Source organism: Malania oleifera, chromosome 9 (assembly GCF_029873635.1).
Source record: "Malania oleifera isolate guangnan ecotype guangnan chromosome 9, ASM2987363v1, whole genome shotgun sequence".
Lineage (NCBI taxonomy): Eukaryota > Viridiplantae > Streptophyta > Magnoliopsida > Santalales > Ximeniaceae > Malania > Malania oleifera.
In genome coordinates, this window is record NC_080425.1 from 70,932,871 (window position 1) to 70,959,409 (window position 26,539).

The 26,539-nt window shown below is 37.4% G+C and overlaps 1 pseudogene; it reads left to right on the forward strand.

Moving 5' to 3' along the window:
- The first annotated feature begins 1,142 nt into the window (after positions 1-1,142).
- LOC131163498 (phospholipase D beta 1-like) lies at positions 1,143-17,276 on the forward strand (annotated as a pseudogene).
- Positions 17,277-26,539: the final 9,263 nt, after the last annotated feature.

The window sequence follows — 26,539 nt, forward strand, 5'->3', positions numbered from 1 at the left end:
AAGAATGTTAGGACATATTTTCTGTCTAGACTCAAATCTTATTATAATCATTATTTTCTCTTATTCATTTAGATATTTGGGAGTCATGTAGGGTTAATAATTTGACTATTTATCAATATTTTATGTCCTTTGTGGATGACTTTTCACGTATGACCTAAATCTATTTGTTAAAAAAACATGTCTAAATTCTTGAATGTATTTAGCATTTATTCTATTCTACCAGGAAATAAAAAAAAAACTTGGTTTGGCATTTTATTCAAATTTTCCATCTAACAGTGCGCTTAAATTTGTTTAAAATGAGCTTCAGATTTTTTCGCTTGCCAAAAATGAAAATTCATCAAACATCATGTATACATACCCCTCAGCATAATGGAGTAGTTGAAAGAAGAAATAGAGATGGTCCCTACTCCTTCATATGCATGTTCCTAAAACCTTTTGGACTAATGTTCTTCTCACAGCATGTTCTCTGCTTAACAGGATATTATCTAGTGTTCTAGGTGGACAAATTTCCTTCTCTATCATGTACCCAAAAACGTCCATGTTCTTTATTATGGCTCGTGTCATTGGGTGCAAATGTTTTATTCGCCTTTCACACACTAGTTGGGACAAGTTATCTCCACACGCTATTAAATGTCTTTGTTGTGTACTCAATAACTCAAAAAGGTTATAGGTGTTATGATCCCCACATTCACAACACACTTGTAGGAAGTATGTTAGTGCAGATGTTACCTTTTTTAAGGGACAACTTATTTCTCTAGTGCAAGATCCTCCTCGGATGAATTTATTTTGAGTCTATTAATAACTTATGACCCCTTGTGTCCCTTGTTCCTACTATATCCCTCTCCAAAAATCTTTCTCATCCTAATCCATCAATTACTGACCGAAGGAACAATTGAGGGTTTATGAATGACAAAAAGACAAACATCACTATTACCATGCAACCACCTCTTGTATTCATCACTATTTCAACTTCTAGTTATGGAGATCCATCCTAGTGTGACTTGGATTTGCCTATTATGTTTTATCTTCACCTTCCTAGTCCTATACATATTTTTGCCCTATATATTTCCTCTATCTATATCCCTTACTCACATGTTGAAGCCCTTGCTAACCCTAGCTGGAAGCATGCAATGGATGTAGAAATGGATTACTTTACCACTCAAGGGACGTGGAACTTGGTGGATCTTCCTCTTGGTAAAAGGTTGGTTAGGTGTCGTTGGATATACACCATCAAATATATTCATGATGGCTTTATTGGACAACTTAAGGCCCAGTTGATTTCGAAGGGGAACACCCAAACTTATGGTATTAATTATTTTGAGACCTTCTCTCCTATTGTTCAACTAAATTTTGTTCATATATTGATCTCATTAGCTGTTAATTTTGATTGGTCCTTATGCTAGTTGGTTGTAAAGAATGCTTTTTTTGTATGGAGTTTGCAGGAAAAGGTATGCATGGAGCAAGGTATGTTGCTAGGGGGAGGATGAGAAACTATGTAGGTTGCATAAGGCCATTTATGGTCTTAAGCAATCTCCTCAAGCTTGGTTTGAAAAATTTGTGGTGATATTTACATTTGTCTTTATCCAATGCTACTTTAATTATTTGAGATTTGCCAGAAAAAAGGAGATACAAGTTGTACTTATAATATTTTATGTTGATAATATCATCATTACTGGCAGTGACCAGGGCAGGATTGTAGATCTTAAGCGATGGCTTTAAGAAATATTTCAAAATTTGGGTACTTTGCATTACTTTTTTGGTATTGAGAATATATAGTGTTGGAAAATGTTGGATGTATCTTAGCAAAAATGTGCCTTGGGCTTGCTAGGAGCTAAACCAATTGATACTCTGGAAGATCCTAACATGAAGTTGTCTAGGGATGTTGGGTTGATTTTGAAGACATGTTGATAGCCATATAAGCAGTTGGTTGGTGAGTTGATCTACTTGATTGTCACTAGACTTGACATATCTTTTGCAATAAGGTGGTGAGTCAGTAAAAATCCCAAACCACATTTTTTGTTTATAAGATTTTTGTGGTATCTCAAAGGCTCTCTCATCAAAGGTTTGATCTATAAATATAATTAAAAAAAATATGAGATCGATCATAAGATACTCTTATGCAAATTGGGTTGGTTGCATTGATGATCGAAGGTCTACTATTGGATGTTGTATATTTGCGAGAGGTAATCTTGTTACCTAGCATAGCAGGAAACAAGCTACTGCAACAAGATCTAATGCTGCAACAGAAAATTGAATTATAGCTTATACTATGAGTGAGCTTATGTGGCTGAAGTCTCTTGCATTAGAAATGGGATTCTTGGTAATGAAGCTAATAGATATGTTTTGTGATAATCAAGTTGTTGTTTACATCGCTAGCAATATGGTATTTCATGAGAAAACTAAGCTCATTGAAGTTAACTATCATTGTGGGGGATGCTTGTGTTGAAGAAGATCATAAAGATTATGTTTGTGAAGTCTGTGGACCAGTTAGGTGATGTGTTAGATTACCACATAATAAACACAGGCAATGAGACTAGAATCCAAGACCTCCTGGTAACCAGCTTTGATACCATACTAGATTACCACTTTACCTAAAAGCTTAAGCTTTTAAGTAAAGTGGTAATCTAACAGTTTTCGGAAGGCTTTTATTTAAGCCTACCTTGTCTAATGGTTGTGGTTGTAGCAAGCTGGGGTTACATAATATTTTTGCACCTCTGTCTTGAGAGGGAGTGTTAGAAGAAAATATGTTATTTTAATAATTAGGTTTTGTGACTGGGGTATTTTTGTCCTCAAATTTTTTATATTCTTATTAATATATAACAGAGTAGATGTGGAGCTGTATGTAATGCTCCAAGAAAATGTTGACTAGATTTTTCTTCCTTTGCTCTTCTTTCTATCTCCAACCCTAAGTGCCTTATTTTTTTTCTTTGATTCTTCAGTTTATTTCTTATTTACAACAAATCTCTTTGGAATGGGGTTTTTCTTTAATTTTATTTTTCCTTTATTTTTGGTGGGGTTGAGCGTGGGGGTTAGGAGATGGTGGAGTGAAGCACGAAATGCTTGCTAGTACCATATTGTCTGTGTTGCCACTAAATTGTGCAAATCAGTTTTGTTTTGTGGCCCTAAATGTTAAATCATACGTTTACTATTTCCCCCTGCATATTTTTGACGCATTTGTGTTTGGGAAGGAAGGTGTATTCCCAAGAGGGGGTGAATTGAGGTTTTTTTGAAAAAAAAAAAATTTTATACCTTTTTTAATTGGTTCTTTCTCAACTTGTTTTAAGTTCAACAACCAAGCATACAAAATTGATTTTCAATCACAAGTTCAGCAGAAATTTATTTAGTTATAAATCTTTATGAATGAATATCTCAATTTGAACATCCCTTAGCAATTTAATTCAACCAAGATAACCAAAACACAATTCACAATGAGTTCAGCGATGTTTCAAAGATTCAGCACTTGAGCAACTCAAAGTAGAATTTAAGTATGCAGCTAATAAAATCCCTATATTAGTGAACTTGATTTCTCAATATGAAACACAATTTCAAATTCCAACACTCTTCCAAAAACTTAGAATTTAAATAAACTTACAATTAATAAGTCTTACATGTTAACCAATCAACGTACTCCCTTAAGAGTTCCGCAATAAATATTGATCAACCAATATACTCCATTTTTGGTTTCCGCAATTCCAATGTGAAATTAATTTTTAGTTTATTTAATATCCAAGCCACGTAGTTATTATGAACAGAAAAATTAAAATTCAACAACGCAGTTTATATGAATTGAAAATTAAATGAGAGTAGGAAAGAGAGTGAGACGCGAGTTTTATGAGGTTTAGCTATACCCGCCTACGTCCTTGCCTTAAGCACACCACCTAAGAATTCCACTATAACACTCCTTTGCTGGTAGAAGCAACCTTACACCCTCCTTTGATGGGCAAGAGCAGCCTTTACAATCTCTCCTTCAATAGACTAGAGTTCGCCTCTCCAAACGATACCCCACACTTGGTCCAACAATGATTCAAAGACTTGAACCGTTTACAAAACAAGAAACAAATTTGGTGTACAAAGACACTCTCAACAAGAGCTGATTAGTACAACAACTAAGCACTAATATACTTCAATTCAAAATAACAATTGAAAGAATTTGAATCCTAAGAAGTATATCACTGTGAGCTTTCTTTCTAGATTGGAAGAATTTAAAGTAGGCTCAGAATTGTGAGAGAGTTTCACAGAAAAACTCAGTAAGACACTTCAGAGAGTTTGAGTGCTTGTGAATTTGCTTGGTGTCTTGAATCCTTAGCCTTGGGGGGTATTTATAGATGTATAAACAAGATTATTTCGTGTTCCCCAAGTGACTTGGAGTGTTTCCCAATTTTTCATAATGTTTACAATTCAAAAAATCAAATTTGAAAACTTCCTGTTATATTTAAAATTTGAAATCTCGAAGAGTCAGTCGACTGGGAATAAAGAGTCAATCGCCTGGATTCATTAAAACACTGAGATTTTCAAAGGCAGAAGAGAGACAGTCGATTAGAAAAACTTGGTCAGTCGCCTGGATCGTCTCGGGTTGTTTCAAAAGCAGTTTATTTATGTATCAGTCGACTGGAAAAACTTTGTCAATCGCCTGGGTCCTCTCGGGTTGTTTCAAAATCAGTTTAATTCTTTGTCAGTCGCCTGGACAGACCAAAATTCTATTTTCTTTTTGTTTCCAAAAACTTTTTACTCTTTTGCTTTCCCCAAATTAATTTAAGACTTTTGAAAAGTATTTTCCGAGGTTTTTCAAAACATGGTCTTTAAGTCAATGAGTTTCCTAATAAACTTCAAATTCAATCAAATCATCATTTGAATGAAGTACTTATATAGAGACTCTCTTAAGACTTTAAACACATTCTAAGCTCCAGTCTTCATGCTTTGTCACTTGCTGAGCCCATCTTACCTTTTCAATTCTTTGAGCTTCTTCAATTCTCTAAGCTTTCGTCAAGTTTTCTTTAAAATATGTCTTTTGAGCGTTCATTTCTTTTTTCATGTAGACTTTGCAATGAGTTTTGTGATAACTTTGATCTTGAACTTAAAAACCTGATTCCTGAAGTATCATCACTTTCAACAAAACATGTTAAATGACCTTTGATTTGTTATCATCAAAACAAGATTAGTAAGCTATGTTAGGCCAACAGTGTTTTTGCTAGGACATTGGCCTACCATTGGTTGTCCTCGATAACCATAGCATGATTTGCTGAGTAGAATTGATGGTTCAGTTGCATATGATATTCTCACCAACTTTGAGGAGCGCCGGTTAAAGGCTTCAAAGCCCCATGGCCTTAAAAAAATTGAAGAAAAAAAACATCAACTGATGATGCTTTACTTGATATTGAAAGAATCCCTAATATAATTGGTATGGCAGATGCCCACTGTGTCAGCCAGAATAATCCAGAGGCTTGGCATGTCCAAGTGAATCAGATATGCCTATCAGAATTTAGTATCAAATTTAGAAACACTCATTAAATGTTGAATAGTCTGTTTTTACTGTCTTTCTTTCACAAAAATTGAAGATTTTTCGTTCAATTGATTCCAAAAGGATTTCCAAAGGACTCAAAAAATGCTACAAGCCATGTAAGACTACAATAAAACTTGGACTTATCTTCTTTTCATTTAATGTTCATAACATGCAATTGTGGGATTCCATTCCCATTTTCTGTGGGAATTGATTAACTAGTATGTTATTTAGATTGAAACAGAACCTATTGTGTGGGAAGAAGGTGCTTATAGACATGAGTATATAAACGGCATATGTGAAGGCCATCCGTGTTGCCCAACATTTCATATGTACTGAGAATCAGTACTTCCTTGAGTCATCATACAATTGGACTTCTTACAAAGACAGAGGTTAGGAACTCTAATCTTTTAGGTTGAAAAAAATAAAAGAAAAGGAATAGGTTCCTTGGGTCATCATTTCTAAATGTTGGATAATCATTAGAATAGGATAACTCCTAGCAATCCCCTTTCTTATGTTATATATTTTAATTCGGTTCTCTTGTTGTTTATAATCATGGAGGGTTGAACTCATTGGAATTTTTTATTATTATTATTATTATCATTGGAATTATTATTATTATTATTATTATTAACAGAGAAATAATTGTGTGGACCTTTGAGATTTGGGTGCGAAAACTCTAGGAGGGGTTCCCTTAATTCCAACCCAAAATTCCACAATGAGCTCATGGGGCTTAAGCTCATAGGAATTTATCCAGAAAAACTTCTACAGCTAGTGAAAACATTCTCCAGACCCTCTTGGTATGGGGTGGCAAAGCTCCACGATGAGCTGTCCCCAGGAAATGGTACGGGCTTAAAAGTTCAAACTTCAAATCACCAACCAGTGACAAACACTATTTGTCCTTTGGCAGTGGGATGGCGCACAGGATAGGGTCATTGGAATTGATCGGGATAGGCTCATTGGAAATGGTCAGGCTTAAAAGTTCAAACTTCAAATCACCAACCAGTGACAAACACTATTTGTCCTTTGGCAGTGGGATGGCGCACAGGATAGGCTCATTGGAATTGATCAAACAGCTTTTACAAATTGTAGATGTGGTTCAGAAAAGTGGTATGAGTGAAGTTCCTAAATTTCATCGGCTTGATTTTGGTTTTGATTTGGTGGCAGGGACTCAAAAAGGGATAGAGATGTTTTGTTGTATGGATACAAGGGGCTGAAGGATATACAAAGAAAAGAAGGAAAAGAGAAAACACATAAAAACTGAAAAAGAAAACATGGACACCAGTTGTGTCTGACTTGGATCTACGAATGTTTGAAATTCTGAAAGAAAAAATGAATGCCCTTATTACATAGTTTTAGGATTAGGCTTCTGTCTATTTACTGATGCAGACAGTGAACAGAGACATTGGTTACATCTGTTTTCATGATAACTATGCCTGGTGGCCTGAGCCATGTGTGTCCATGTGATAATGGTATCTTGGTTATGTTTTTGAATTTGATAGTTGGATATTCTATGATTTTATTTCCTTTATTCATGCAATGCAACTCTTCTTGGTTACAATATTGATGAGAATATGGAACCAAGTTAGTGTAGTGACTTTCGGAGTTTCCCTAATCTTTTGTTTAATCAAAGCTCCAAAAGGACGGTTGGAATGACTGTCTTAGAATTTCCAAATTTTCTTTCTTGTCATTCCTTAGCAATCACAGGTGCATTCTTGTGTGCATAATCTTAAACATAGCTCTTATCTGCAGGTGCAAACAATTTAATACCAAGGGAAATTACTACTAAAATTTCTGAAAAAAATCAGAGCAAATGACAGATTTTGTGCATACATTGTCATCCCAATGTTGCCAAAGGGTGTTCCTACAAAAAGTGCTCCTAAGTATTTTCTTTTGGCAAGTAAGCCTCCGCTGCCGTTTAAATATTAATGTTTGGACAGTTTTTTTCTTTCGTGAAATTGATTGGAATTATAAACTTTGATAACTCAGATGACAACTCTATATTATCATATATTTTTTGTCTCTCCCTTTCGTCTCTTCAGTAATCTTCCTTGGAACCATCATCTCATTAAATTTCATGTGAGTTTAAAGTGTGCCTATACAAGGTACTTTTATTCCGTTGAAGTGATAGGAGTCCTGGAGCTTGGAAAGTTATACTTCAAAGCTATATGAGGTCTATGTATGCATGCTTATTATACTGGAATATTGCTCTTTAGTTTTAAGGAATATTTTTTGCTCTATGGAATGGGGTAGGAAAGGAATGGAATGAAAATTTGTACGAAGAGTATGCTGAAATCAAGTGATAAATTTGACATCCTCCCTAATTTCATGTCATTCCTATGTACCAAACATGTGGTTAGTGTTTATAAATAAGTTTAGATGTGGTATGACATATGGAATGTAAGATCCTATGATCAAGTCTGGTTCAAGGCAAAGGCAGAAAGTTGCTTCATAACCTACCTGTGCAGTTGGTCAAATTTCAACTTCTTAACTCCATTTTATTGTTTACATCTATCCTATGTTAGGTGTTATTGTTGGAGAAATATAGTAACTACTAGACTATAATTCTTACAAGTTGGAACCATAGATTTTATGCTTAAGTGGGTCGAAGATCCTAATTAGAAAATCTTGTCATTTAACAGTCTCTGCCAGTGGATAATGCTCAAAGATCAATATTCTATTTGGTAGAACCTAAAAATGACATCTCATTTTGCCAGATGTTATCCCCATTGTTGGAGATGTCGTTTATATTAAGTGAAATGCATGCACCGAGAAAGCATCGTGAAGCAAAGATCAAGGAAGCTAGTTGCAGGAAGAAACCGTCGACTATTTGGTTGACAATGATCGACAGTTTTGGCCTTGGGAGATAACCGTCGACAGTTTCGTTCAGCGCAGATCATGGATTTTGATTTGGGAGATCAATAGATTGGGTGATTTAGAGGATTTTCCTCCAGGGATTGCAATAGGAGTGTTTTAGATATAGTCTAAGTCTTCTGTACGCAAATGGTTGATATAAAAACTATATTTATAACCCTTGATGTAAGCTTGATGAATTTGATAGTGAAAATCAGCCGCTTGCTCCCGTGGACATAGGCAAATTGCCAAATCACGTAAATTCTTGTGTCGTGTGTTCTTATTGCTTGATTTTATTCTCTTTGTGGTTGATTGTTAATTTCGTATATTCATTGTTGAGTGCTTGCATTACTCGTTCCAATTTGATTTGTTGGTTTTTGCTATGCATTGACATTCAGACCACTGTGCACAACAAGGTATCAAAGCTATTGGTTGCAATGGCTGGGATTTCTTTTGCAAAGTTTGAGATTGGTAAGTTCGATGGAACAGGAAATTTCAGACTTTGGTAGAGGAGGGTTAAGGACATGTTGGTACAGTAAGGTATGGTGAAGGCACTATACGAAAGGAAGCTAGAAGACATGAACGACACGAGTTGGAAGGAGTTAGACACAAGGGCTGTGGCTACTATCAGGCTTTGTCTGGCTGATGACGTAATGTACCACATCATGGATAAGGAATCTCCAGTAGCAGTTTGGCTGAAATTAGAGAGTCGATAGATGTCCAAGTCTTTATCGAACAAGTTGTATCTTAAGAAAAGACTCTATAGGCTTAAGATGACAAAGGGTTTGGACCTGAATCGACACATCAACATATTCAATCAGATCATTAGCGATCTAAAGCAGGTTGATGTGAAGTTCGAGGATTAAGACAAGGTGTTGATGTTACTGAATTCCCTCCCTACGTCTCCTACGTATGAGAATCTGGTTACGACTTTGACATAGGAAAAAGAAACCCCGGCGTTGGAGGATATCACAAGTGCATTGTTAGGGTTCCATTAGAGGAAGAAAGCAAGCGATGAGAATTCACAATGTAAAGGGCTCGTGGTGAAAGGTAATCAAGATTGTGGGAGAGGCAAGTTCTGGAGTGGATCGAGTAATAATAAAGCTCAGTCGCAATCCAGGAGGAGGAAGGATGTTCGATGTTTTAAGTGCAGGAAAATTGGGCATATAAAACCGGAGTATCTGGAGTGGAAGAAGGGGAATGCAGAAACTCAGGAGGGTTCGTCAAAATCTGTGAATGTAGTGAAAAAAGAAGACTCAGGGAGCAATGATGGTGATATGATTTTTGTTTCATTAGGTTCAAAATGCCTTATAGATTCTTGGATCCTACACTTGGGATGTTCTTATCACACGATGCCCAACAAAGACTGGTTCACCACTTACAGATTGGTGAGTTCTGATTCCGTTCTGATGGGAAACGATGCTGCCTACAAAGTTTTTAGAATGGGGGATATCAGAATCAAAATGCATGATGGTGTGGTAAGGACGTTATGTGATGTAAGGCATGTACTTGATCCACGGAAGAATATGATTTCATTGTGCACTTTAGATTGTAACAGGTATAGTTACAAGTCTGAAAGTGGGATAATGAAGGAGTGTAAAGGCGTCTTGATAGTGATGAAGGGACAGAAGTTAGCGGGAAATGTATATGCACTGTTGGGTAACACAGTTGTAGGTGGAGTTGCAACTGCAAATTATGAGTCAAGTAATACTATTTTGTGTAAACAACCAAACACAAAACGGAGGGTATTCTTAACTACATTTATTTGGATGTTTGGGGTCCAATGAGGGTAGTATCACAAGTTGGACATATGTACCTTGAGTTTATTGCAAAAGGTATGGGGGTACTTCATGCGACACAAATCAGAGATGCTTGCCAAATTAAACATGTGGCTGAGGTGGAAAACCAGACCGGGAGAAAGATCCTCGGGTTAGACATTGGAGCTGAGTACACTAATGTTCAAGGAGTTTTGCGAGTAGCATCTTAGGTTGTATGCAGGGCTTGCAAGGAACTTCTTGGTAAAGTCAGTGAGTATGGCGTGTTTCTTAATTAACCGATTGCCAACAGTATCACTAGATGGGAAAGTTGCAGGAAAGGTTTGGACAGGTTATACGGTAGACTACTCTGGTTTGAGAGTGTTTACAGGTCCAGCAATGCACGTTTCTAATGAGGTGAGATCTAAGCTTGTTGTAAAGTCTCGATGGTACATCATTCTAGGGTATCCAAAAGGGGGGGTTCAAGCTGTGGGATTTAACGGCAAACAAGGTGGCGATAAGTGGAGACATGTTTTTTGGTGATAAATCCATGGTGCAGCATATTCAGGTAGATGAAGAGAAACACGTGCCAGAGAGCTGTAGCAGCAATGAGCATGTGATGCAAGTGGAGTTGGAGACTCGGGGCAAAGATGACATCGTTCATATTGTAAGGAGTTCTAGCCCCAGAGACCAGTAGTATTGCAATATAAACTACAACAGAAAGGAGATTGTGATGCAGGTGGAGTTATAGACTGAGGACAAAGATGACATCATTCATATGCAGGGAGTTCTAACTCAAGAGACCAGCAAGATCACAATGGGTCCAGATGTACTATTAGGCCATTGTCCAGGTATAAATTTGATGATTTGATGTCTTATGCATTCATTTCTACCAACAAGGTTCCTACTATTTTTCAAGATGCGGTGCACAACAAAGGGAAAAATAAATGAATGAGTGCTATGGTGGGGGAGATGGAGTTATTGCAAAAGTATGAGATATAACAGTTGGTGGAGCTTCCAGAGGGGAAGAGGGAGATAAGATGCAAGTGGGTAATTATTCTGTTGTTTCATGTGAATGACATGTCAATTGTTGGTAAGACTTTTACTAAGGTTAATCAGTCGGAAACTTTGTTGAGAAAGGAATTGTAACGACCTGCTCCTTTTTCACATATTTTTATATATATATATATATATATATAAATAAATTATCATCACATCATACATCCCAGCTCAGCAGGTCACAATCCACCTGGGCCCGTGGGCACCAGGGATATAACAAAACATACAGTAGAAGCCTACGCAGCAGAAAGTATAAAATCATATACATCTCATCATAATGTGCATAACACATACCAGAGTCACTACAATTACTATCTCACAGTATATACATCTCAAAAATGAAATCTAGGGACAATCCCCCACAAAACCTAACTGTCCCTACCAAAAACTTACCCTTCCAAAGAGGGCAAACAACTGATCTAGATCAGTGGGGCTTTTCCAGCTCTCCTATCAGGGGCTCCTAAAAAATGTATAAGATTTAGGGGTGAGACACCTCTCAGTAAGGGAAATAAACTAATACCAGTGTGTGGCAACATGAGTATTTTGTGTTCTACATATACCATACATAATATATTCAATACTGTTTATCAATATAGGAAAACATATGCATATCAACACATAGCAGAATATACTGCATTTTCATAAACATATCTCATCTCATACACTAATAATAACATAAAACAATCCTGGTAGGTTAGCTAGCTGTTGTCATGTATTACCCCCACATGACTGGATTGTGTGGCCCGAAGGCGAGACCTGACAATGGTTGGCCGACCACTGCCAAGTCAAACAGTAGTCTGTAGGTCCGATGGGTCTACCCAGACTGGTCCGTACACCAGGGGCGATAACAGCACACTTCTTGAAAATAACCACATCGACCATCCAATCTCACACCACTCCGTACAGCGGCGTTAACACAGATATCATGATCACGAGGACCATGGACACATAGCAACGGTACCGTGCAAGTGCTAGCCTAGACCAAGCCAACCAGGTTCTGATATTATATACATATACTAAAACCGTGATACATAAATATCTCATATCATTTATTTTCACATCAATCATATTATTTCACATATATACGTGTATCATAAAAATCATCGGCCCGTACGCCGGTATTACACATTTTATATAGCACGGCCCGTACGCCGACAAATCACATAGCACAGCCCGTAGGCTGGCAAATCACATAGCACGGCCCGTACGCCGACAAATCTCATCCACATAGCACGGCCCATACGCCGGCAAATCACATATACATATAAAAATATCTCAGCCCGTACGCCGGTTTTCCATCATAGAAATCCATATCGTCCCCATTAAAAGAAAAAACAGTATTTCACAACATTTTTATACCCATGCCACACTAAACAAATTTTCTACGTATTCAACATATCATCATTTAAACAATATTTTTCAAATATAAATCATATATATAAATATATTTATTTTTCCTAAAACCAGATGCTATATATAGATACATACATTTTCTCAAAACAAAACTAGCTTAGTTTATCCCCTTACCTGATTCCTGAAAAGCCTCTAAGAAAATCTTCCCCGTACCCACAAGGTTCTCAACTCAATATCCTGAAAATGAAAACTCGCAAAATTAAAGTTTAGTATTTTCGTACGTACAACATTTTCTATAACTACCACTAAGTCAAATTCGACTTAAAAAGTCTTACCTCAGCTTAGGGATGATTCCCAATGTTCCCAATCAATACCTTGGAACTGAAAATTTTCAGTATTAAAGTTCAGTATTTTTACGCGTATATCACTTTCTTCAACTGCCAAAAATCCAAATATTGAATATAAAGCCTTACCTTGGATTTGGGATGAAATCCAACTTCGTTTCCCTAACGATCCACTCCGGCAGACTTGTAGAGAACTTCGCCAGGAGCGTCGTGGTGGTTTCGGTTTGTCGATCCGGCGTAAAACTAGCCCGGAATCGAAGAGAGAGAGAGTCGTAGGAGAGAGGGAGAAGAGAGAGAGAGAGAGAGAGAGAGAGAGAGAGAGAGAGAGAGAATGAACTCAAAGCTTCTTAAAGAAGCTTGTGTTATTTTATAGTAAACATTTATTAAAGTGTAGCTTCTTGAAGAAGCTTTTATACTTTATACACACACACACACACACACACACACACACACACATATATATATATATATATATATATACATGCTTTAATATTTATATATATATATATATATTTGTTCCTTATCATACTATTCATTTTACTTGTTAATTTAATTAATTAATTTTATTTTATTATTTTATTATTATTATTATTATATATATATATATATATATATATATTTTTTTTCCCGGTTACTACAGGAATTCATGGTTTTAAATCACGGTAGCGGGTAGCGTAACGTAACAGTAATGGGAAGCGGGAGTAACGAATGTTACATAACGGGAAGCAGGTGTAACGGCTGTGAATTTTTTTGAAGCACACACAACCTTATGCATATTAGCGTACTTGCATGTTTTAAGCTTTTAGCCCTTCTTAGAAAGAGTTTTAGTGTATTCTAGATCCTCTAGTTCAAGTAACTAAGTTTTAGTGTATTTTGGATTCTCTAGTTCAAGTAACCAAGTTATTTGGTAAGGGCAACAAGTTTACATTTGTTTTAAACCACCATTGATAGAAAAATTACGTGTGTGTGCGTATTTATACTTCTCATTGTTTTTATTTGTGATAAATTCTTACGTGTGCTAAATTAATTACTAAAACAAAATACATTACACTTCATTAATCTATTAGACACATAAGACATATGAATAATATAAATATAAAATAGCTAGAAAAGAAAGAAGGTTGCAGTGAAAAATATAGAACATAAATATCACATTACTAATATTATCAAAATAAATATTTTCCTAACAAGTTAGTATTTTCAAATTGTTAATTAATGCATCTATTGTGAGTATTTAAAGAAATAGTAAAATTTGTATCATTGTCATCCTCTTTTTGATCTTTTCCCCCTCTTGTCACTTGGTATATTGAGAATGATATATGAAAGAGAGGGAAAAAGTGAGAAGAAAAAGTAAAAAATTAAAATATTTTTTTTAGTGTAACAGTCCTGTAGCGGTTACGTAATGATTGTAGCGGCCTTTACGTAACAGTTGCGATCTGTAAAAACCGCTACAGCCGTGATTTTTTTTCCCACCGATTTCGTAGTGTGTAATGGTATCGGTAACCCAAAAAAACCATTACGTAACGGTCGCGGCCTTTATTTAAAACCATGAAGGAATTTGACTTGAAGGTTTTGGGTACGACCAAAAAGATTCTTGGGTTGGAGATTCGCAAAAAAAGTTGCAGGGAGATTGGGGTTATCTCAGGGAGGGGCTTTGTGGACAGAATTGTAAGGAGATAGTGGTTATCTCTGGGTGGTTTTATGGAGAAGGTGTTTGAGAGGTTTAGCATAGTTAATGCAACACCGGTCATCGGTACACCAATGGCGAATCAATGTAAATTGTCTATTGCTCAGTACCCAAGGATGGACGGTGATGCTTGGGACGTGTCAAAGGTCTCCTACAGCAGTGCAGTGGCGTGTTTTGGCAGGCAATAGAGTGATCTATCGGTTATGAGATTCGAATGCAGACTACGCAGGATACTTGAATGATAAGAGTTCTACAACAAGTTATATGTTTACTGTTGTAGGAAGGCCTATTTGTTAGAAGTCCAGGGTTAGTATTTGGTTGAATTTTCAACAACTGAGTCGGAGTACTTGGCAGTGGCTGAGGCTGCCAAGGAAGCATTGTGGTTTACAGGATCGTTCAAGGAGTTGGGTATTCAGTTAGGTGGAGTTCCTGTTACCACAAACAAGTCCAAGCTTTGCTTGGACTTAGTTTACGTCTCCAAGTGCTAGACGGAAGGCGGTCCCAATCTACTATCCCGGGTGGAGCAGCAAGTTATGCTTTTATATTTCTCCTAAGTGGTGAATATTTGCCAAGGTGGAGATTATTGGAGATGTGGCTCATATTGAATAGAACATATGCGCCGAGAAAGTAGGGTGAAGTAAAGAACAAGGAAGTTGGTTGCAGGAAGAATCGTTGACTATTTGGTCGATGTTGACCAACGCTTTTGGCCTCGCGAGATAACCATAGACAATTTCAGGCAAATTGGAAACGACTTCAGTTTGCAAAAGGAACAACTCTTGGTATCAAATAGTTTATGGTTTGCTAAAACCGTTGACGGTTTCGTTTGGCGCATATCATGAATTTTGAATTAGGAGATCAATAGATTGGGGGATTTGGAGGATTTTCCTCTGGGGATTGCTACAGGAGTGTTTTAGATATAGTCTAAGTCTTCTGTACGTATAGGGTTGATTTAAAAACTATATTTGTAACCCTTGATATAAGTTTGATGAATCTGATAGTGAAAATTAGTCGTTTGCTCCCGTGGACGTAGGCAAATTGCCGAACCACATAAATTCTTGTGTCGTGTGTTCTTATTGTTTGATTTTATTCTCTTTATGGTTGATTGTTGATTTCGTATATTCATCGTTAAGTGCTTCCATTACTCATTCTAATTTGATTTGTTGGTTACTGCTGCGCATTGGCATTCAGCCATTATGCACATCACACATGAACCATTTGGCTTGGATTAAGTGATTTTTTTTTTGACCATGTGATGCGGTAGTTGAACATTATTTGATTTTTGATAATTTTGAACACTTCTACTGGCTGCCCTGTATTATTTACCTGGTTTCAATGTTCATTATAGAATAAAACAATGCAAATGATCTATGAAAAAATTTACAAGGCTTTGGAAGAGACAGGGCTTGAGAACAAATATGAGCCTTAAAACTATTTGAATTTCTTTTGCCTGGGCAATCGTGAGGCTGCAGACAGGGATGTCTCCTCAGATGCCAGCAATTCTACTGCAGCAAACACTCATCAAGTATCTATCACTTAATCCTTGATGTGCAGTATTTGCTTTCTCCCCTCAAATACCATAGATTACCTATACCTTCTTCCACTGCTATTAAAACTGTATCATTTGTTGATAACGCAGGCACTCTCTCAGAAGAATCAATGCTTCATGACTTATTCCACCCAAAAGGAATGATAGTGGATGATGAGTATGTAATATTGGGATCAGAAAACATCAACCAATGCTCCAAAGAAGGTACTTGAGACACTGAAATTGCAATGGGTGCATATCAACCTCATTACACATGGGCAAACAAACTCTCAAATCCACATGGAAAGGCAATTTGATTAGATAAAGTTCTGTGCATGTCTTGCCTACAGGTTGTTGATCTATCTATATTGCTTTTTGTGGGGCAGGGGGTGTAAACAATGTTTTGAACTGAGACTCTTGGTTTAAAAAGTCCTAGGATAAGTGCAATTATTCATGGTAAATTTATAAATATTTAAAATCATGGTAGCGTCTTGGATAATTGTGAAAATTTTTTTGGCTTAAATTTCATATTATGAGCATTTTTGTCCAAGCAAAGCGGCCATCATAAGTCATTCAGTCATGCATCATCTGAAGGCTTATGTTTATATTTGAATATGCAATTTTGGCTGCCGGTCTGCCTTACTCACTTGGTCAATGCTTGGTAAGCTTTGTGAAGCAGACTCCTTGCAGCTTGAAAAAATTTAGGGCCTCATGTTTTGGCCGTGTTAAATCTAGTCCTGAATATTATATATTCATTTTTAATTTTCGTCTACTGTATTAGCAGTTTAGCACTATTGTTGTTATTATTCATGGAAGTTAAGAGTCCTTAATTTCTAAAAATGATTAAATTGGAAATGTTGAGTGACTGCTTTGTGTTTTCCAAATGCAGATATACGGGTATAAGATGTCAATATGGTCTGAGCACATTGGGTATCTCGAGAAAAGTTTTGAGCAACCGGAGAGTCTGTAATGTGTGGAGACGGGTAAGGTCACTGAGGAGTTCAACTAGAAACAATTTGCAGCTGATGAAGTAACAGGAATGAAGTATCACCTTCTTCAGTATCCCATGGAGGTTGGTTGAATGGGCAAGGTGAAGTCACTTCCTGGCTTTCAAACATTCCCAGACGTGGGTGGAAACATACTGGGGACATTCACTGCCGTTAATGTACTGGAGACTGCCGTTAAAGAAAATCTCACCATCTGATTGGTCGACCCATCACACAACATGTCATCAGATTGTTCTTTTGTTAGAGGTTCTGTTGAGATTATTATATCAATGAAGCAAAAGTTTATAAGATATCCATCTCCTTGTATTGTCATATTTGTTCTGCAGTTGAAATGTGCAGTTGCAAGGTCAATTTTGTGTTCGATAAGGTTCCATATCTGATAGTAGAGGGCATTCAGCTTGCCTTTTTGGGGTAAGGCCGGGTGTTCAATCACCACCTATAAATGTGATCATTTCATTTTTCTTTTCACACAGCATTATATATAAAGTTCAAGACTCCCATTAAATTTGAAATGACTCCATTTCATGCTTTTCATGTTGGATCATTCTTACAATTCCTAAAATCACTGTAGTTTTTCTTTTGATCGCAGATTTTGTTTCCTTTGGTAATGAGTTCATATGGAAGGTTTCAAACCATAAGCTGAAATGGATGTGGTCCATTCAAGTGCCGTCATGAACGTTGGGATGTTTCCCTCACACATCTAACTACACGTACTCACTTATTTATAAATATGATTTGGACTAATTAGGTGTAAAGAACACAAATCCTTTTCTTTTCTTTTCTTTTCTTTTTTTGAAGGAATGTATTAGTATTGGGAGTCTCCACGAGGGCTAGATACACATGGGTGAACACCAATTTGACTTAAAAAGTTAAGCTTATTGGATCTTGAGTTCAATCATGTATATATACATCATTCACTCTATTTTTTCAATGTAGGACAAGCGCACAAGTGAAATTCTTAACAATCTCTTCCTCACTTATCAATTTCAATCTCTCCTCTTTCAACGGAAATCATCTCTCTCGTGAGAGCAAGTCTAATTTTTCTATAGTTGTTTAAGTGGGTCTTACTTTCGCATCTTAAATACCTCCAATTACATTTCATGTGCCTCCAAACCAATCTTATCTCCTATGTGTTGACCCTATTCGGATCCATCTGCTAGACCCAAATGATCTTTATTGGTCTTGTCACACAATTGGTCCTCCAATAATACGTTAGGAGAATTAGCTTCACACCTCAACTTTTTATCATGACGCTTGCCCAAAGTTATGAATCATTGACTTTGTTACCACTTTTTAGCATCAAGGAGTCTTCATTAGGCTTGGAAAAACAGGTCATGACCCGACGGGTCACCCGTGACCCACCTAGTTAAAACGGGTTAGGTCCATAAAAATCAACTCGTTTATAAACGAGTCAATCCATGACTCGCCCATTTATAAATGGGTCAACTCGGGTCTGGGTCGAGTCACCCACTGGGTGACCCATTTATTTGGCTCATATATATATATATATATATATATATATATATATATATTATAAACCTAACCCACTAACCCTACCCACCCGACTACAGTTGCTACCCTACTGAGACCCTAAATCAATTTTCTGCAACTGGAAAGCTGCTGGCTACCTCCTACTAACAGATCTACGATCACATTTGAGAGCAAGTTTGGTCATGACATTGAACTGAGAAAAGAGGGAAGGAATCATGGAGAGCAGATCCTTCCGTTCCATAGATCACACCATACGCTATCACAGAGCATTGTAAAGCAGAGAGAGCAAGAGCGCACCGATGACGACGAGGTTTGAGAAGAACGGGAAGAAGAGAGCCAGAGAGGTCACGTGAGTGCCAACCATGGCCAGATTGGAAAACATCAGAAGCATCCTAAAGGGCGGGGAAACATCGGTGGCATGCACCACTGAATCCTCTTCGTCTCTTTGACAACTACCACCATGGGTACTTCAAGAAGGTAGGCAACTCGGCATGAGGTACTTCTACAAGGCCTCCCCTGTACGCCAATTTGGTTGTAGTGATGGGAAGGAACTAGATGTAGTGGTCGATGGGGGTCCAACTGGGTGGGAATTTTGGGAAATGAGATTCTCTTTCTTTGTAATGCCCCAACCTGGGTCTGTCAGGGAGCACTGCATCTCTTCTCCTCCACCTGGACCAGACAACAGGGGGGTGGGCCTTATCGGACTAATGACTGGCCCCATAGATCAACACGTGTCATTTTTAGTGTGTTTTGTCCTCACTCATACACTTCCTAAGAAAACTTCCCAAGAGGTCACCCATCCCAATATTGTTCCAAGGAAAGCACGCTTAACCGTGAAGTTCTTATGGGAAAGCTCCCCAAAAGAAAGGTACACCTTGTTGATATGGGTAGTAACATCTAATCTTTTTAAGTCTTTTCATTCATGGGGTATCACATTCTCGCCCACTTATAGAACGCAACGTCCTCGTTGCAAACCCACATTTCCAAACCCAGGCGATATGAATCTCATCACACTTCAGGCTGGGTGTTGACTCTGATACCATTTGTAACGCCCCAACCTGGGTCTGCCAGGGAGCACTACATCTCTCCTCCTCCACCTGGACCAGACAACAGGGAGGCGGGCCTTATCGAACTAATGACTGGCCCCACAGATCAACACGTGTCCTTTTCAGTGTGTTTTGTCCTCACTCACACACTTCCTAAGAAAACTTCCTAGGAGGTCACCCATCTCAATATTGCTCCAAGGCAAGCACGCTTAACCGTAAAGTTCTTATGGGAAAGTTTCCGAAAAGAAAGGTGCACCTTGTTGATATGGGTAGTAACATCTAATCTTTTTAAGTCTTTTCATCCATGGGGTATCACATTCTCTCTCTCTCTCTCTCTCTCTCTCTCTCTCTCTCTCTCTCTCTCTCTCTCTCTCTCTCTCCCTCTCTAGATTTTTGTGATTTTTAGATTCTCACATTCGGGGTTATAAAAGCAAAGGCAGGATCAGAAAAAATTCAGAAGACCCAATTTTTATTCATCTTTTTTTTTTTTTTCCTTTCCTCTTTAAATTTCTCGATGTGTTTATAGTGTTGTTGTACTGAAATTAAGAAAGGAAAAATGGGATCTGAAGCGATCAAGCAATTCCAAGCTTTGATGGAAGAAAGTGAGCTTACTTTGATCCCTACACTTTCCTTTGATTTGGTATTTTAGATCAGCCTACTATTTTTTTTAATAAATAAATTATATTTTTTAAACGGGTAACCCTTGACCTGCTCATTTAAGAAACAGACGGGTCTAGGTTTACATGGTTGCAACTGATGAGTCTCTAAAATGCATGATTTTAGACCTTCATTTATCTTTGTTTATCCACATTTTACTATGTATTTGCCCAAAGCTATTATTATTTAGAGCTATGCAAAGTTTGTTTGTCTTTTCAGGAAATACAGATTAAAACCATGGAGTTAGGCATTACAAGAAGCCATGGATGATTTGGAGGACTCAAAGCTCAAATCAGATGCTCAGTGGAAATATTTTTTCTAATATATACAACTTACCATACCAGAGTCTATACATGACTAGAATCTACGCTCCAAAATACGGTACATACTTCGGGTGTCTACAAAACCCAACCATGACAACTCGGTTACAAAATCAATACTTACTCAAGTACTATACGTAGCTAACCGGCACCCACGCTCCCGAACGCTAGGATGCTAGTGACGACTACTCGAAGGTCCTGAAAAAGATTTGTATAATCAGGGTGAGACACCTCTCAATAAGGAAAAAAATAGGTTATATTAGTGTGGCATACAAGTGTTATTTTGACATAAAACACAACACGATACAGTTCCAGTATTTTCAAAATCCAGTTCCAGTACATACGATACCAAACATACGGTCAGTGTCGTCACACTCAAGTACCCGATATTCTGTAATAACCGAAGCCCCACAATGATATCGTTGCTACTACGGTGTCCACTCACACCCATCGTTGACTAGCCGGACCAAACATGCAATATTTCACACCCTCGAATATAAAGCCGAACACTCTCGCCCACAGTATTTAGCTGAGACATGGCGTTTTCCCACAGTAATTAGCCGAGACATGGCAAATTTCATAAAACCTAAAACAATTTTGGAACTCATGTTCCTAAACCCATCAGGTTATGGTAATTAGCCGTCACAGCTGTTTTACAAAACCTGAAACATTTTACATACAGCAGTTCATTCCACACTTATTTGAGTATACAACAATCATATCGTTTTCAATTCGAGAATACAGTTTAATACAAATACAGGTACAGTCATCTCATTATTGCAGTTCTATACAACATACGATTTTTCAATAAAAATGGAGATAATACCCGAAACCCCAAATTTTTTCCCAAAACTATAACCCAAAAATTTCGCATTTTCACCCAATAGATTTTCCCAAATAAGTAACCAAAACATACATACAATCGTAAACTACATGTTTACCGATTTCGATTTCAAAAATAACTGATATAAACAGAATCCCCTTACCTTTCCCCGAATACTAAAATTTGAACTCTATGGATCCAAAACTACTAACTGAGTTCCCAAAACCTAAACAACGAAGAACAGTATTTCCTTACAATACTATTCGCAATAGATTTACCGAAACGAAAACGAAATCAGACCTTTACCTTGATTTTTGATAAAAACCCGAAAATCCTTGAAATGAATTTTTGGTCCGCTATAAACGTAGAGATTCTCCTCCTAATCCACGTGGTAACGTCGGATCATTGATTTCGATAACAGGTGGTCTGAAATCCTAGAGAGAGAGAGAGAGAGAGAGAGAGAGCATTTGAGAGTTTTTGGTTTTCTTCTCAATTAAGCAAGCTAAATATATTTATAAACATGTTGATCCAACCAGACTCGTCAACGAGAGGGCATCCTCATCGACGAGCCGCAGAAGGAAACACATCGTCGATAAGGTGAACACATCGACGAGCTTGAGATTTCAGGATTTCCCAAAATCCCTCTGTTTCTCCTCGTCGACGGGCTACTTAATCTCATCGCTGAGCTGCACAAGAGACCTCGTCGATGAGAAAAGAAGCCTCGTCAACGAGCTCTGCAAATTTTCCCACTTCTAAAATTTCCTTCCCTTTTCTTATTTATTTAATACCCTATCTCGAGTCGGGTTCTTACAACCTCCCCTTCTTATAAAACTTTCATCCTCGAAATTTGTAATCTCTCATTTACCAACTCAACAACATACCTAAACGCATACCCGACTCTAGAAAGAGCCAGTGGCCACCCACACAGCAGCCCCGTCCCCAATACATACATACCATCACTTATGACAGAAGAATACCGTGGTTACATACATATAATCTCAGGGGCTCGCAATATTAGAAAACTCTTCCAGAGACTAACCACACACCATTACTATGATAACGGAATATTACATACATACCCATACCAATCATGCTACCAAAGCTACTACTAAAAACAACTGTGGATATTTCTGGCATATTTTCGTCTCAAATTCCCAAGAAGCATCCTCAACTGCGTGATTCTGCCACAGTACCTTCACTAACGGTATCTCCTTAGTACATAGCTTCTGAACTTTACGATCTAGAATCTGAACGGGTATCTCCTCATACGCCAAAGCATCCTCAATCTCTAAAGATTCGTAACTAATCACATGTGATGGATTTGGCACATACCTTCTCAACATGGATACGTGGAGCACATCATGGACCCGAGAGAGTGCTAAAGGTAGCGCAATCTTGTAAGCTACTGGACCCACTCGTTCAAGTATCTCGAATGACCTAATATACCTTAGGCTCAGGTTGCCCTTCTTTCCGAATCTCATCACCCCTTTCATTAGAGCAATTCTCAAACGCCTGTTATACGAGTTTGGGACCCAATATTTTCCATTCACCGACCTCATCCCAATACAGAGCAGACTGACACCTCTGACCATACAATGCCTCAAATGGTGCAATCCCGATACTAGCCTGGAAGCTATTGTTATAGGCAAACTTCATTAATGGTAGAAACTGAATCCAATTACCACCGAAGTCTAATACACAAACCCATAACATATCCTCCAAGATTTGTATCGTCCTCTCTAACTATCCATCAGTCTGGGGGTGGAACGTTGTACTAAAAGTAAGCTTCGTCCTTAGTGCTTCCTATAAGCTCTTCCAGAATCGAGAAGTGAACATTGGGTCTCGATCTGAAACAATAGACATATGTTCCCCATGCATTCTAACTATCTCCTGCATATATAGATCCTCTAGCCTACTCAAGGAGTAGCTAACCTTCGTCTGTATAAAGTGAGCAAATTTTGTTAACCTGTCCACGATCACCCAAATTGCATTCTTCCTGTGAAATGCTGGTGGCAATCTGGTGACAAAGTCCAGGGAAATGTGCTCCCATTTCCACTCCAGAATACTCAATGGCTGCAACAGCCTTGCCAGCCTCTGATGTTTAGCTTTCACTTGCTAACACATGAGACATTCCTCCATGAATCGAGTAATCTCTCTTTTTATGCCACTCCACTAGAAAGATTAGCACATGTTGACTCTACGAGTCCAATCCTGTTTTGATAATGACAAATCACTTGGTATTTAATTTATGCATTGAGATTGTGAACAGGAATAATATTTAGCATGCACGGAAGGTTAGAAAGTCATGGAACCCATGAAAATTAAAGTATATATAGTTTGGCACAATTCATGGAACTAAAAGAGTAGAAGAATGAAGATGTAAGCGGCAAGTTCAAGATTGTCATGGGTATTTAAAACTGAATGTATTTACATATTTCATATGATTTAATTCGAAGCTCAAAATATACCTTAAACTGATCTTAGGACTTATGCATCTCATGAAAATCTTTTAGGGGTTCTTCATTGACTTAGAGACTCTATTTAAAACCCCGGAAAATATTTTATGAAGAAGCAAAGCAAGAAAGCAAAAATGATTTTTGAAAATAAAATAAAAAAACTGAAGTTGGACTGCCTAGACGACAAAGGATTACCCTCATACGTCTAAAGATGCAATTTCATACGACAAAAGTTTTACTTCAGACGTCTGAAAAATTTCCTCGAAAGACTAAAGAATTAGTTCAGTCATCTGAAGAATTAAGTGCTGAAATACAGAACAGGCAAAATACCTTGAAATGTCTGAATCTTAAAAGTCCAATCGTCTGAAGCAGGGACTTAAGAAGTCTGAACCACAACTTCAGACGTCTGACCCTGTGTCCAGTTCAATTTTTTCAAAGTTTTAAGGAACATCAGATGCCTGAACCTTAGGCCTCAGTCATCTGAACTTGCGGGAAGTTTAAAAATTTAATCTTTAGTGAGAGAACACATGAATTATACACTTGATCAATTTGATCCAACGGTCATCCAAAGGCCAAGTTTACCTATATAATCAACCTCTAAACCCTAGTGCCCCAACTTTTGGAATAATATTGAGAAACTTGAACATATTATAATACGATTGCCTGCACTCCACAAATATTCATCAAGTTTAGGCAAATCATCTCAGCTATTCGAAGGGATTTCATTTACACATCTTGAAAGCAAGCTTTGGTGATTGAGTTTTGGTAAACAAGGGATTGGTTTGTGTTTTCAATGTATAGATATCTTGAATATTTTTAATATCTTATACTCATACATCTATTACTCTTATTGAAAAAGAAAAATCCTTGTGTTGTTAAATATAAATTTATTCGTGAAAGGATTTTCTAAACATTGAATATTTGGTGATCTTCAAGTTCTTATTTTCATTCAAAGACTCAATATTTTGGTTATTGCAAAATCTACTTGATTGAAAAGTTTAAAGGTTCTATATATATATATATATATGTGTGTGTGTGTGTGTGTGTGTGTGTGTGTGTGTGTGTGAGAATATTGTTGTGACAAGTAGTGTTTAAATCTTTGCAATACTCAAAGTCTTTTATTTATTCAAAGATTCAACTTCACAAATTAATTGATAGCAAGAAATTAGGTCTTTATAATATTTAAGACTAATTTTTTTAATAAGATCACATTCTGTATTCTTGCATCTAGTAAGTTGAACTAAAACCTAAGTTCTCCAAAACATTTACTTATATAATTATTTTGGGAGATTTGATCAAAGAGAGATTTTGTGAAGCATATCATTCATATAACGATTACATTGTTACATACATACTGAACTTCAAGTTTTATCATATGGATATGTGTTAGGTTTTTTCTATTATACTCACTAGCTTTGTTAGAAGCAATATTAAGTTGTTTTGCAGATTTGAAATTCTATATTGTAATCACGGTTCGGGTTGTGAACCAGGTGAGGAGGAAGACGTGCCTCTTGTAAGCAGTGGATGTAAGGAAAGCTCCGTCTCGGTTAAAGGAGCAGGGATTTAGTGGAATCCTTGAGTGGGTTGCTCAAGGCGAGGACGTTGGCCGGGTTGGCTGAACTTCGTAAAAATTGTGTTTGCCTTCTCTCTGCCTTTACTCCTTTTAATTTTCGCAACGTATTTCATTACCTATCTCGCATGTGTTTATGTTGAATAACTCCACACACACTTGATAATTAATTGGGTAAAATAAAATTTATTGAGATAATAATTTGAATCAATTTCAAACCCTACAATTGATTTTTTAAATATAGAAATAGGTATTAAGTGGTAAATAATCTTAAAAATTTTTAAAATACACAATTCACCCCACTCTTGGGATTACATTTGAATTAACAACGCAAATCCCGATACATCTTCGTACTACTCGGATGTACCCTATACAAAGAACAATGTGCCTCCTCCAGGATCGTCCTCTGTATGCCTTCGTTGTTTGGAGCACACAGCCTGGTCCCAAACCTTAGCATACCTCCATCGAAGATGTTAAAATCTGTAGCCAACCCTTGCCGCGCTTTCTCCACAGCCTCAACTAACTCCACATCACTAGCCTGTGCTCCTTTAATCCTCTCAAATAACGTCGGTTGGATCACCAAGCTAGCAAAGAAATCCTAATGATTACCATCCACCAACTCCACGCTAAGACTCTCCAAATCCCATCTGATATGATGCTGACCTACTACCGCAGATATTGACACGAGCTCTGACTTCTGACTCTACGCAACAACTGCCGCATTAGCTTTCCTAGATGATAGCTAATAATACAATCATAGTCCTTGATTAGTTCAAGACACCTTCTCTACCTCAGGTTCAACTCCTTCTGTGTGAAAATTTATTTAAGGATCTTGTGGTCCGTGAAGATCTCACACTATTCACCGTATAAGTAGTGTCTCCAGATCTTCAACGCATATACTACTGCTGCCAACTCTAGATCCTGCGTGGGGTAATTCTTCTTGTACTCCTTGTGTTTCCAAGAAGCATAAGCAATTACTTTCCCCTATTGTATCAGCACACATCCCAAACCTTTCAACTATGTGTCGCTGTAAAGCACAAAACCACTGTCCCTAGATAGGATAGTTAAAATTAGAGTAGTGACCAGTCAGTGTTTCA